This window comes from Pleurodeles waltl, chromosome 12, assembly GCF_031143425.1.
Source record: "Pleurodeles waltl isolate 20211129_DDA chromosome 12, aPleWal1.hap1.20221129, whole genome shotgun sequence".
In the NCBI taxonomy this organism is placed as follows: domain Eukaryota; kingdom Metazoa; phylum Chordata; class Amphibia; order Caudata; family Salamandridae; genus Pleurodeles; species Pleurodeles waltl.
In genome coordinates, this window is record NC_090451.1 from 652,255,776 (window position 1) to 652,271,410 (window position 15,635).

Genomic DNA, 15,635 nt, shown 5'->3' on the forward strand with positions numbered 1-15,635 from the left:
AGGGGAGTGAGGTATGTCCTTTTTCAACAAAAATGTGTGTGTGTTTTTTTTTTAATAAATAGTGATCAGGCAGTTTCTGATTGCTTTCTATTAGTTGGTACTAATAAATTGCCAAGCATGAGCTGGTGGATGTAGAAAGCAGAGGAATTTCAGGGCCTAAAGATGTAGTCCTGTCTGTTTTTAAAAATGAGATTTAGATTTTCATTTTCCTTCCAAAAATGTAATTTGTGAATGAGAAACCTCTGGCCATCTGTTTGATTTTGTTGGGATTCATATTAGTTCTGCTTAAAAGTTGCTACAAGTCCAGTGTACGAGAGTACCTACAACTGATCCCAAAAAGCATTCAAACTCCATTGTCTAGCTAAGCACTTTGTCCGTCGCCCCACACAAATACTGGCACAGTTTTGAAATACTGGGGAGACAAAAGACGAAACATATCGAATTGGTCCGACATCCAACAAACCCCACATGAAGTGATAGCATAGCGAAGGACAGAAAGGCAGGGAATACGAAGCAGAACAGCCATTTTAAAGACTCTCAAGAAATGCTTCTGTAATAGGATGATAAAGAATAGAAGTAGAAAAATAATGCTTTACATATATGGTCAATTATAAAAAGCATCTTACTATGTGTAACAGAACATTCACTCAACCACAAACCACACTTGTTAGGCAAGATCCTGAGACAAAGGGAAGTGACAATGGAAGGCAACACCCCTCTCACTGTCATACAACTTCTAAAAACGTACCCAAGTTTAACCTGAAAGGGAATGTGCAGTAATGAAGTATGATGTAGTATAGAGTTTCCTTCCACCATGCAAATTCTGAGTCATGGTTATGACATACACGGGCTTCCTTGGATGCCAAACAAAATATAAACAAATGAAAGATGAATGGAAATTATGCAGAAATAAAAAACAAAATATTTGAACCCTCCGTTACTCTTAAAGCAAAGCTCGGGGTCTGTCCCCCAATGGGTTTCTTATGAGAAATCAAAACATTTGTTTAGGAAACCTATATGATATTTTTTTGTATGCAAACTACGTAAAGGATGCTTTTTAAATTAAAACTAGTTGTCTATGGATTTCCTACTGTTTGTTCCCAGGTCTTTTAGCTCGACTCTTAGATTATCTAATTAGAATATTTGTGTGAAACGTTTCCAATAGAATGCCACATTCTTCTTAAAAGAAACCCTTAGGATTCACTATCAATAATGCTAAAAATGTCCTAAGTGGCATGCAGGTGTTTCAAACCTGTGGCAGCTATTGCTCAGCCATTGATCTTTTTGTGTTGATAAATTACGTAGCACTTCTATTGGGAAACAATATACGTTCCTATTAGAAGTGTTTAGAAATCGAGACATGGAGTCAAATGCTATATTTTTATGTATTAAAATACTATATGCATAATCAGGCCTTCCTGGAACGTATGTAATTTCTTGTGCGGAGATTATGCAAAATACTCAAAGGATATGCAGAAAGTGGCCGCCTGCACTTTGGACAAGGGGATGTTTTTCATGTTTAAAAAGTACCAAAGAAGTGCATGTGACTTAAGACCCGCCGTTTGCATTTGGTTCATTCTTCACGTGATCCCACAATAGGATTTTTACCATTACAAAGTCTCAATTACATGACATAACTGAGCATTCCAGATAACAGTAGCAACATGAAATGATTGACCTAGATTATGCTGGCATAAGTGACAGTTCACCCGAGACTCACAAAAACGATATGTATCCTAGTTATTTTGGCAACAAGTGCAGTTTGCCACACCCAAATTTGATCAAAATTGAAAGTTTGTAATATAGACCTTTTGTGTATGTCTAAAGGCATCTTAAGCGTAGATATTGTATTTAGCCCTGATAATTTCTCCTGGGTGGGGAACCTCTGCACACATTCATTGTCTTAATTAAAACCCCCCTACATGTGAAACTTCTTTCAGGGTTAATTTGAGCTATATTCCACTAAAAGTAAGTGGATCCTATGCAGCATTGGACAGACAGAACCAGGCAGGCTGATTAATGTAATCATTTTCAGGTTTTAACTACAATTATGAGCGAAGTAGCCCTGCCCCGCCTCATGTTTTTCTGCGATTTTGAGTTTTTGATCGGCACAGTCCTTCCTGGTGGTGCTTGAGGGCTGGGTGGGGGAGGAGGAAATGAAGGTTGGGTGAAAACTCCTATACAGGCAAATAAAACTCAGGGGGTAACTTAAAGGTATTGAGTAACCCCCATAAGAGTATGTTCTAATGTTCTTCCCCTTACTTATTGCTTTGAATGGGCGACTCGTGCATCCGGTTTGTTTCACGGGCCAGACTGAGGACTTGCTGGGTGTATCGAAGAAAACAAATGGTTGCTGGAAGTGTGGGGATTGAGAGGCAGGTTTAGGTTTTTCAAAATTAGAGAATCAGCAGGTACTTTCCTTTTTTGACTAAAAATATATGTTTTTAATTGTAAGATTCATTTGGTACCAAATAGCTTGCTTCTCTGTGATCTGTTGTTTGTTGGTGGAGCCTAAGAGTTGTTCCAGAGTTGTTCCAGAGTTTACTGCAAGAGACAAACACATGCCTTCATTTAAGTGAATGATGTGGCCATTACCCCAAAAAGATGGAGAAAAAATTGAGATGTATGGTGGAAGCCAACAGACCTCTATATGAACACATCCATCCATCTAGCAACACTTAGGAAGCGTGGGCGCACAAGCAAGAAAGAACAAGGCACAGGCAAGAAGCTGCAAAGAAGTGGTTTAAGGCAGCCATATGACATCACAAAATGTCAATATACCATGAATGCTTACAACAATGACAATATAGACAGTGTGGTACAAGCTGTAACATAATATTCAGTGATCTGTTAATCACACTTTGTTGGGCAAGATCCTGTGAAAGAGGGAAATGGTAGATACAACTGCTGAAATGTACTAAATCTGTACCGGACGAAGGAGGTACTGTAATGCAGGATGATGTCGCATGGTGATTGCAGGCACCTCACACGCACGTCATGTTGATGACCCACACGCTTCCTTGGAGCTCAACCAAAACTTATTAAGTCATTAACATAAATACAAAAAAGTCATCAGCTTCACCTTCTCTGTTACTCTGCCTACAAAGCAGTACAGAATTATCCAAAGCAACTGAAATGAGCAAGCAGCCCCTTTTAAAGAAACCCTTAGGACAAATGTATGCTACAATTTTCTTTCAGGGTCCTCTCTTAGGCTGTCAACACTACAGACCATTCATAACGTAGAACACATTGCCCATTTTAACTTTCACCATTATTAATCTCAATCTTGTCTAAACTACCCAGTGACAAATAGGCTGTGATACAGAAAAAAGTCCTGTCCTCTAGCAACACCAGTATGTTGGTTTGATTCGGCATTAGACAAAGGTATGTGTAAGGTCCCACACTTAAACATCTTCCGAGCTGACTTGGTCCTTGTTACCCTCGGCAGTAAGGAACTTCACTCCAGAGGTAGGTGCTTTAATACACTGACCATCTATTACACCAATGAGCTTAGTGTAAGGGTCACCACCTTCACTCCAGGTCAAGACGAACACCGCCTCCAGTTCTGAACTTTTTACCTACAATCATGAAAATGTCAGGTGTCTTCATATAATTAGGTCAATGGAAGCAAAAGAAGAACACAACACCCAGAATGTATTAGACTATCACAAAACATCTAGGACTGGAAACTATGTTATAATGACATGGAGAGAGGTGCTCACCCTAGCAGACACAAAACCATCTCAATGCCCTTTAATTATCTTAGAGGAATATGCAGGTAGTAACAATTTCATGTTCAGCTGGGACAAAATTGAAATCAGTTTTTAGAAAAACAGTTTTTGAGGAATTTGTCATATTGGTTGCTCCAAGTTGATGGTTGTCAATGCAAGTACCTTGGAGTCCAGGTTGAGTCCAGTTTGTGCCCACTGCAAATTCCCTAACGCATTTAAATTATGCCCTTCCTAATTTCAGTGTGCACTATGGCGGGTTGGCTTTAAACCCCCAGGCAAGTGCCTACCAAGGCAATCATTTCTGATCCTTTCTAGACCAGTGGTTCCCAACCTGTGGTCCAGGGAACCCCTGGGGGTACGTGAAGCCTCCTCAGAGGGCCCATGACTGCTTAGAAAATTAACTAATATTAACAGATTAATAAAGTATAAAAGTGGCTAAATGTGTTATTGAAAGTTTTAAAACGTACTCTAAATTTCATGGAATTTGAAATTGGAGACTAAAAATTAAACTAGTATCCTAAGATTGATTCGTGGGAGGAGAGCAGGTGCGTCAAACAGAATATAGTATGGACAATGTGTGGCTTCAATCTCCAACCTTCCTATTAACATTTTTTTTTGTTTTATTTGTTTGCAAATTAAAGACCATCTGTTATAATGTGTGTATATGTTTGATGGAGTGCTTTTTTTCTGTATTCTTGTGTATTTTCTGTGGTTCAAATGATCAACCGTGTTTAGGCCTGGGTCCCCGGCTTCCAGTAATGACTCAGTGGGTGAGGGGTCCCCGGATTCCAATAATGATTCATTGAGGGTCCCAGGCTTCCAGTAATGATAAAGTTGGGGGGGTCCACAGAAGTCAAAAGGTTGGTAACCACTACTCTAGACATAACAATTTTGGTTGTGGAGGCAGTCTAGTGCCAGGGAGAAGCAGTAATCCAGTAGAATCTGGAGTTATGTCTTGGATCAAGTTATGTGGTAGCCTTAGAATCTACAATGGGCTAGTTATTTCAAGGGGAGTTCACTCCCTTCTGGATCTTTATTATCCTGGATTTGAATAGAAATGAGTGAGCAAAAGGTGGAAGATATGGCAAACGGAATTTCTTTTTGCCTCTACTGGCTATGGCAATCAGATTCAAAGTTTCTAAATGTTGTTCTTGCTACTTTGTTTGTCAATGATTCAGCCACATTTGCCAGGGGAACAAATCGAACAGTGTATATTATACTTACCATAGGCACAACCCCAATCAATGCTTAAAAAAAAATACAATCAAGTTTTGGACAGAAATCTTTTGACTAAAACACAACACTGCATAAAGACACCATTAAAGAGAGACGGTGCTCCATCTTCGTAAATGGTCTTCATCCATTCTCCCGGAATTCAGAGTTATGTTAGCATCTATTTAGCATGGTGGGCTGCTTTCTTTGTATCCGAGTGCATCACCCAGGTCTGCACATGCCACATGGTGCTTCCAATTAAGGTGCACAAAGGTGCAAGTAGAGGCAAGTCATCCAACCACCATGAAGCAGCAGTTACTGGCTCCGTTGAGAAGTTGTGGTCAAACACCACGTCTGGAGTTTTTCACCTGCTCATTTTGCTCACTGAAAGGAGGAGAGGTACATTGGCGAAAATAGGCCTTTTTTGGTGCGCTATCCAAATCTGAAATGTTTGAGGCTGAGAGAGAAGGTTAATACATTTAGTTGAGTGACCACAATTTAAGGTGGAATACAATTAGTTTGGTAACCCGACAGAAGCTTGTTTTGTAGAAAAAGATAACACTGGCCCTGCCTGCCAGTGATTTTATGTTAACTCGGGTTGCCTTTTGGACTTTAAAACAAAGTGGTTAGAATGCATAAGGAATGATAAAAAAGTTTGCATGTTCACTGATTCTCTGGTCTCACGCTGTAAACAGAACCTCGCACGGTTTATCTTTGCAATTGTTGGTATTCTTCATTTGAGCCTCCTGGAATGACTTAGTCACCACTTGCCTTGTTAACAAATATTCCTAGGATTTATAGTAATTTTCTTGAAAATTACATTCCCAGAAAATATGTTTTTTTATTATTAAAAAAATCAGACCCACACCAATAGCTTTATCTTGTCAGGTATCTTTATAGTGATGCTTGACGGATGGGAATGAGCATTTATTGAGGAGCAGAGGCAAAATAAAAGACATTTTTTTAAGGCCAAATATGCATCAGGATTGATGAAGACATTTCTCAGAGTGAGGGTGAGAAGTTGAGAAGAGGATGTAAGAAAGAAGTAAGGACAGTCTGAGGACATGAATGACTCTTTTTTTTTAAGAAGATCCGATGTGCCCTTTTCCCCACAAAAACTAATATATAAACGAAAATGTACTGGCACTCCTTGCTTTCTTTTTCTTATTAGGGATCTTCCTACATGGATCCCTAGTCTAGTGTGCAAGCTGAGGTCTTACCACGGGTCTCAAGACAACCCTGCAAGCTTTTGTCTTGGCAGGTGCTGTTATCTGTTGGCCCAGTGGCGCCAAAAAAAAAACAAAGTGACGGATGGAATGACTGACTAAATAACAGGCACTGGCGATCGCTTGGGGTATCTGTTGGCCCAGTATGAATACATATGCAGGTGTGAGCTATGGGGGAGCAAACAGACTAAATAGATCAGTGGGGACTTGTATCCTGCAAATTTCAATTGAAGTGTGATCACACAGAAGACACAGGACACAAAGCCCATCCAGGGAGAGGCAAACATATTGGCTCAGAGAAAGACAGAAATTGCTCTTGTGAAAAGGTGCGCCAGAATGGCAATAGTCAAAGAGTGTCTGACAAATGTTAACTAATCCAGAAATCATCATACAAGGTAAAACAGAACACTCTCAGAATAGCAAACTACAGTTGTTTGGCAAGATTCCGCGAAAGAGGGTGATGACTTGTACAGTGCAAAGAATGACACTTCCCAAAGCCAAAGGACATTGAACATTTACCAAGATTTATAGACAAAGGATGTGCTGTAATAAAGTTTGGCATACAATAATGTATCCATCCAACCATTGGGTACCGAGTCATGGAGATGACATACACCGGATATCCCTTGGAGCCCAAACAAAAGATACAAAATAAATGAGTAAAAAAATGAAAAATGTGCTGCAATAATAAGTTATTTTTCAGTTACTGGCAAAAACCATTTGGCGAGTTTCCTATGAAATATCTTTTTAGGAAACCCCAAGGACATTTGTATGCTACTTACATACAGAACACTATTCTAAGCGAACTGGTTGCTTAGGGCTGTACCGATGGTTACAGGTCCCATCCTGTTTATTGCCTTCCTAATTACTTAAAGTTCTTTCCTTTAGAATCTTCTGAAACAATCCTTTAAGATTGCCGAACAGGAATCCTACTTTGGACCGTTCCTATTTCTCAACAGTGGGATTTTATATCCTTCTTCTAAGAAACCAGCAGGAATCCAAAAGGAATCCTAAGAAAAACTAGTGAAAGAAATTACAGGTGATTCAGTACAGTTCCAGATATTACTACCACTTTTCATACTCTTGTGTTGATAAACTGAGTATCCGTTTCACTGAATAAAGCATATGTTCCTCCTAGAGCTGTTCAAAAATATATGCCTGAATAGTTTTCTGTTTCCATTTTGCAAAATGTATGCAGAACTCTAAGCTTACACGTCATTCTTTTGACTCATACTGGGTGCTCCCTTGTGTCTGAACAAAGCTAAACCTCCCTAAAGAGTGTAATGACAGTGAAACACGTGCCAAGGCTTGTTTTTATTAATTCTCGGTTAACTTGGATGGTATTTTACCAATCCAAAGTTATAATAGTTTGACTGGAGTGTAAAGGGAATTTGTCATTTTAAAGCTCGGCATGGATGGCACTAACTAATTCTACGCCTAAATACTTTGCTCCAAAAATTGCAAAAGAGTTTGGGCCTGATTTAGAGTTTGGCAGACAGATTACTCTGTCACAAACATGATGCATATCCCGGCCACCGTAATACAATTTCCATAGGACATTATGGAACTGTAATACAGCGGACGGGATTTCCGTTACGTTTTTGACAGAGTAACCCTATCCGCCAAACTCTAAATCAGGCTGTTTGGCCCTTTCTAGCTCGGTGTGAATGGCACTGTGCTAATCCTATGCATAAAAACTTTGCAAGAAAAACAGACATTTGAAGTTTGTAGATTCAGTGTCACTAGTGTTGTAGAGTGCTCTGTATAGGAGTTGCTTAACAAAAACTTGGAAACTACCCATATATCTCTGCTTCCTTTTCTTGTGTTGCACACACAAACACACACATATATATACATATCTATATACACACACACATTTCAAAAACATAAATGGAGCACTCACAGGATAATAATTCAATTGTCATTTTAATGCCAGTAAACGGGTTTCAGCTTTCCCCTTCCTGAGTACTAGCCAAACATTCTGGGGGATTCTCACACGCTGTTTTATGCAACAGGTGACATCGATGTTAATTAATTAGTCGTCACACTTGAGAAAGGACTGCTGCAATTTTCTCTATTATTAAGAGTCTATGGCAGCAATTTCTATATATTTTTATTCACCATCACCATTGCTCCTGATTACAATGCGTGGCACCGCAAATGTTTCCATAAATATAGCACTAATTGAAAATCATGCAGTCCTGTTCACTCCTTGTCAAATAAAAGCAAGTATATTCAAGTGAAGCAACCTTCATGATCTCAGATATTTGTATCCCTCGCCACAGCCATCATATCCAATTTCCTAAGTACAGCACACATTTGAATCGGACTAATGCCCAAACCACCGGCAATTTGAATAATTTTCAAGCAAATCGACGAGGCTGCACTTTCCAGAGAGATACTCGGTGCAGGCACTGTGCTAATATTAATTTCAAAAGTTCACCAAGCATCTGCCTCCACTCAGGACGGATATATATATATATGTATGTATATATATATATATATATATATATATATGTATATATATATATATATATATATATATATATATATGGGGTCATTACAACATTGGCGGTAAAAGCCGCTTACCGCCGTGCAGAATACTGCCAATACACTGCCGCGGCCGCGGAATTCCGCCACAGCTATTATGACACACATACCGTAAACTGCCGAAAGTCAGACACCCACACAAGTCCGCCACACCAAAGGTCAATGTTAAACTGGCGAAAACAAAACCTCCACCGTCACGCCAACAGAAACACGCCCATGCTATCACGACACACGAATCCACGCGGCGGTCTTTCAACCGCGGTATTCCATTGGCGGTACACACCGCCGCGATCAAAATATACACACATCTCCAAAACACCACCACATTGGACAATTCGAAATACACACACCTGATACACATGCAAACACCACTCCCACACAATCAATACAATATAAAATACACACCCACATCACCCACAAACCCCTACGACCAGAAGAAATTTTGAGGAAGCCGAGAGACAGAGAGCACAGCAATTGAGAACCCCACCACAGAGAGGCACACAACACCATCACCCATACAACATTCCACGCACAAAACACCACACACCACTACACATCACCACACTCATCAACACATACACCACCCCACACATCACCCACACCACCCCATGTCACGCCAAAGACACACCAGGTTTTCCGAGGAGGAGCTCAGGGTCATGGTGGAGGAAATCATCCGGGTAGAGCCACAGCTATTTGGCTCACAGGTGCAGCACACCTCCATAGCCAGGAAGATGGAGCTATGGCGCAGAATCGTGGACAGGGTCAACGCTGTGGGACAGCATCCAAGAAATCGGGAGGACATCAGGAAGAGGTGGAACGACCTACGGGGGAAGGTGCGTTCTGTGGTCTCCAGGCACAACATCGCGATTCAGCAGACTGGCGGCAGACCCCCACCTCCTCCCCCACAACTAACAATATGGGAGGAGCAAGTCTTGACCATCCTGCATCCAGAGGGCCTCGGAGGAGTCGGTGGAGGAATGGACACTGGTAAGTAAAATCTTAAATATCATATCCCCCACCCTACCTGCATGCTATCACATAGAACTGGAACTGGGAGGGCTGCTGTGCGACAGGGGGCGAACAGGCCAAGGGAACCCACTCTCCATGAGGCCCTCTCCTCCATCATGGGAGCATACCACCACTCCCAGGAGACGATGGCGACCGTCCTGGCCAAGTTTCAGGAGACCCAGCGCCTGCAGGAGGAACAGTATTTGGGGTTCAGGGAGGAGCTCAGAACCATCAGCTCCGCCCTGGGCACCATCGTAGGGGTGCTGAAGGACATACAAAAGACCAGGAGGGAAACCGTGGCACTCCAAGGGGCCCCTGACACTAGCATGGACGATGAACTGCCCACCACCTCCGCCGGCGCTAGTGGACAGGACGCCCCGCCACAGGACCACCACATCAGCACCCCACCCCCTGCAGACAGACAACCACCCCGCAAGCGGTCCCTGAGATCCAGGAACAGGACAGAGCAAGATGGCAAGACCCCCGCCAGGAAATGAGACCACCCTGATTGTCCTCCCACTGTCCCACTTTGTTATCCTGTCCAGATTGCAACTGCCCCAGCTCCACTTCCTATGACCATATGGGCAGTGCACCTGTGTGACTAATAGACTGGACTCTGCCATTGACATTCCTCCACCATCACCCATCACCATTTTGCCACCCCCTCCAAAAATTAGCACTTCAATAAACACCCTTGAACCACAAAACAATCTGGAGTCATTTGTATTAGCAATGACAGTGTCAAAATGCGTTTTCAATTGTAATGCCAACATACCTGTGTCACACATCACAAGTCCATGAAGGATGCAAGCAGATGACACACGTTGGTAACCACACCTGTGAAACTGTAATGGAAAGGTACAACTCAGTTATCAAATACTGCTACTAATTGACAGACAGGATAGAGGTTGAAGTGTGAAAGTGAATGTAATAGTAAAACAAATTGTTCTCACCTGTGTGTCACTGGAAATATTGCTGTATGACTGACTCCCTGTTGTCTATGTCTTCTTCCTCAGCTTCCTCCTCATCACTGTCCACGGGCTCCACAGCTGCCACAACACCGTCATCTGGACCATCCTCCTGCAGAAAAGGCACCTGGCGTCGCAAAGCAAGATTGTGAAGCATCGAGCAGGCGATGATGATCTGGCACACCTTCCTTGGTGAGTAGAATAGGGAACCACCTGTCATATGGAGGCACCTGAACCTGGCCTTCAGGAGGCCGAAGGTGCGTTCGATCACCCTCCTAGTCCGCTCATGGGCCTCATTGTAGCGTTCCTCTGCCCTGGTCCTGGGATTCCTCACTGGAGTCAATAGCCAGGGCAGGTTGGGGTAACCAGAGTCCGCTAATAGCCACACAAGGTGCCTCTGGAGTTGACACATCATATAAGGGATGCTACTATTCGTCATGCACAGAGCCAGGGAACATAGCATTTACCTGGGAGATGTACTGGTCTGCCAAACATACCATCTGTACATTCATGGAATGATAACTCTTCCAGTTCCTGTACACCTGTTCACTCCTGTGGGGGGGGGGGACCAGAGCTACATGGGTGCCATCAATAGCACCTATGATATTGAGGATATGTCCAAGGGCAGAGAAGTCACCTTTCACTGTAGCCAAATCCTCCACCTGAGGGAAAACAATGTAGCTCCTTACGTGTTTCAGCAGGGCAGACAACACTCTGGGCAACACGTTGGAAAACATAGGCTGGGACACCCCTGATGCCATGGCCACTGTTGTTTGAAATGATCCACTTGCAAGGAAATGGAGCACTGATAGCACCTGCACTTCAGGGGGTATTCCTGTGGGATGGCGGATTGGTGAGATCAGGTCTGGCTCCAACTGGGTACACAGTTCCTGGATTGTGGCACGGTCAAACCTGTAGGTGATGATCAAATGTCGCTCCTCCATAGTTAACAGGTCCACCAGCGGTCGGTACACTGGAGGATTCCGCCATCTCCTCAAATGTCCCAGCCTACGGTGCCTAAGAATGACAACAGCGACCACAGAGTCAACAAATTCCCATGTATGTACCCACAGCTACACAGAACACGACACCAAATACAAAACTCTTCCTGTATGTGTGTTGAGTGTAGGCCTAGGTATGTGTGATGCAGTAGTAAATGAAGCCATGTGGGCCCCTGAAATGGCGGCTGCCTGACCTCTAAACTGGGACAATGGGATGTGAGGTATGTGCGCTGGCGTTGTACACCGTCACGGTAGGCAGTCGTAGACCGCGCCGCAATGCTGCATTGGTTAACATTGGACCCTATGGGTCCCAGAAGCCAATGATGAAGTGCGCCGGCGGTGATGATACGCACCGCCGCGGATGTCACCGCTGCGGACGTGACCGCCATTTTCTACCGATTCAATCACTCAATACCTGTTCTTCAACAGGAGAGGACCTACACTGCAAGTGCTGCTGTGACCTCGGTCTGGAAGAGACAATGGCTGCTGCGTCTGGGGAAAGGGCCCCTACCTTCACTGCTCAGGAGTTGGAGAAGCTAGTCGACGGGGTCCTCCCCCAGTACATGCTACTCTACGGTACTCCAGACCAACAGGTAAGTACACAGGGAGCACGTTGTATGGGCTATGCTGGGTGGAGAGGGCTGGATGTCAGTGGGAAGGGGGTAGAGTTCAGGGAACATGAAGGACTGTGAATGCATGTGCCACATGGCAAGGGTAGGGATGGGGGCCACTCACTTCGACGGTGCTGTTGTTAATGACTTCTCTTCTTCCCCTGTACATGTCATGTAGGTCAGCGGCCACCAGAAGAAGGACATTTGGCGTGCCATCACCAAGGACGTCCAGACCCTGGGGGTCCACCAGAGACGGGGCACCCACTGCCGGAAAAGATGGGAGGACATTCGCCGCTGGAGCAAGAAGACGGCGGAGGCTCAGGTGGGGATGGCCTCCCAACGTGGGAGGGGTGCCCGTCGCACCATGACCCCCCTGATGTTCCGGATCCTGGCAGTGGCCTACCCTGAGTTGGATGGGCACTTGAGGGCATCACCGCAGACACAAGGGGGTGAGTACACTCTCATTCTGCAGACTTTGCGCGCAGTGGAGGGGTCTGGGTGGGGGAGGAGGGATGTGGGTTTCCCTAGGCCAGGGTGAGTTACGTAGGCTAGGCCCCTCCGTAATGCAGGCCATGTGGCACTCCACCCCACCTCTGCAGAGTGGCAAGTACAGGTATACATGCCCCTGTGTCATCTATGTGTGCAGATGACCACCATAGCCATGTAGGCCAGATCCCAGGTATTGCATCTGTAGAGGCCAAGAGCACGGCGTAGTGAAGGGGGCTGCTGTGTCTGTATTGTCCGCCAACGGTAGCGGTAAGCCATGCACTCAACCTGTCTTTCTTCTGTCGCCCCCCCTTTTTGTGCTCTCCCTGTTCTTGTGTGCATCAGCATCATCAGGCAGAGGTACAGTGGCACCAGAGCACCAGGGAGCTGCATCCCACATGGCCATGGAGGGCCACACCACAGACTCTGAATAAACCAGTGGGATGGAGGGCGAGGGGAGCTTCACGTCGGTCACCCTTGTGGTGGCGGCACCATCTGTGCCCCCCACTTCTACAGGTACAGCCACCACCTCCCCTACCAGTACCGCCCTCCCAGCAGCCCCTCAGCCTTCACCCGGGCCTGCTCACCCAGGAGGGTGGGCATCACCTTCGCCCCAGGCACCTCAGGCCCTGCCCCTGTCACCCCTGCTGCCCTCAGGGAGGAGGCCATTGACCTCCTCAGGTCCCTCACTGTTGGGCAGTCTACCATTGTGAATGCCATCCAGGGTGTAGAAAGGGAGTTGCAACACGGTAATGCATTCCTGGAGGGCATTCATTCTGGTCAGGCCGCCCTTCATCGAACCCTGCAATCTCTGGCCTCAGCACTGATGGCAGCCATTGTCCCTGTGTCTAGCTTCCCCCCTCCAACTTCCTCCACCCAGACCCAGTCCCCTGTACCCCAGCCTATCCCAAGCACCCCATCAGACAAGCATGCACACACCTCAACACACAAAAGTAGCTCGGGCAAACATAAGCACCACACAACCCACAGGCACTCACACAAGTATCACCCACATACAGACACAGCAACATCCACTGCCTCCACTGTGTCCCCCTCCTCGTCGTCTCCCTCCTCCCTCCCAGTGTCGTTTACACTCTCACCTGCATGCACTACATCTACAGGCACTAGGACTCGCACCAGAACACCCAGCACCACACCCCGCTCACCTGCACTCACCACCCCCACTACCATTTACACATCCCCTGTGTCCACTCCCAGTGTGTCTGTGACGCCCCCTCCCAAAGTACACAAACGCGGGCATCCACACAACCAACATCCATCCACCTCACGACAGCCTCCAGTACCTGCACCTGCACCCAAATCACCTAAAGTTACACCTCCTACAACCACCTCCTCTTCCTCCACTCCCAGACCCCCTCCAGCTACCCATCCCAGTCTTCGTCAGAAACTCTCCCTCACCAACGTTGACCTCTTTGCCACCACCCCCACCCCTCCAATTCATAGGTCCCGTAGTAGCACCTCAGCCAAAAAAAGTGCAGTACCAGTGGTGCGTGTTAAAGGTGTGTGGAGTGCACCGGACACCAGGGCAGCCAGTGTGACACGGAGCCAAAGCACTGCCAGTTCACCCCCTGTAAAGCACCTTAAGTTGGAGAGTGGCCGACGGGACAGGGTGAAGACTCCTGGCGGCAAAACTGCTCACAAGGGTCCCGGGAGGAGTGCCGAGTCAGCTGTGACTCCTCCAAAGGTGGTGAAGGGCCAGAAGAATTCTCCAAAGTCTGGTAAGATCAGCACGGCGGAGAAGGGTGCCATCCTCCCTGGTGGCCGGGACGCCACCGCCAGCTCTGTCGTCACTGGTCCGGAGACCACCGCCAGAGTCGGTGCCCTGGAGGGCAGCAGTATCGTCACTGGTCCGGAGACCACCGCCAGAGTCAGTGCCCTGGAGGGCAGCAGTATCGTCACTGGTCCGGAGACCACCGCCAGAGTCAGTGCCCTGAAGGGCAGCAGTATTGTCACTGGTCCGGAGACCACCGCCAGAGTCAGTGCCCTGGAGGGCCCCGGCAGCCACAGCCCCGCTGGGCAATGAGGGACCGTCATGCCACACACCAATGCACAGGTCAGAGACAGCAAAGGCAAGCACCGCTGAACAGGTCAGAGACCGCCATGGTTAAGACCGCTGAACAGGGCAAAGCACCGCTGAACAGGGAAAAGACCGACATGGCAAAGCACCGCTGAACAGGTCAGAGACCGCCATGGTGAAGACCGCTGAACAGGGCAAAGCACCGCTGAACAGGGAAAAGACCGACATGGCAAAGCACCGCTGAACAGGTCAGAGACCGCCATGGTGAAGACCGCTGAACAGGGCAAAGCACCGCTGAACAGGGAAAAGACCGACATGGCAAAGCACCGCTGAACAGGTCAGAGACCGCCATGGTGAAGACCGCTGAACAGGGCAAATCACCGCTGAACAGGGAAAAGACCGACATGGCAAAGTACCACTGAACAGGGAAAAGACCACCAAATCAAGCATCGTTAGCCCATGTGCAGCTGGGACAGTGACGGAACAGGGACCGTCACGGGGAGCCTGATGCACTCTGGGCACCAGTCCCCCTCCAGAACCAGTGGAGACTGTTATCCACTTGAGAGACTGTGGCTTTGCACTCCCCAGGATGGTACAGTGGGCAAGCCACCCACTGTAGAGACTTGAGAGACTGTGGCTTTGCACTCCCCAGGTTGGTACAGTGGGCAAACCACCCACTGTAGAGACTTGAGAGACTGTGGCTTTGCACTCCCCAGGATGGTACAGTGGGCAAACCACCCACTGTAGAGACTTGAGAGACTGTGGCTTTGCACTCCCCAGGATACATCAATGGGCATGGAGCCC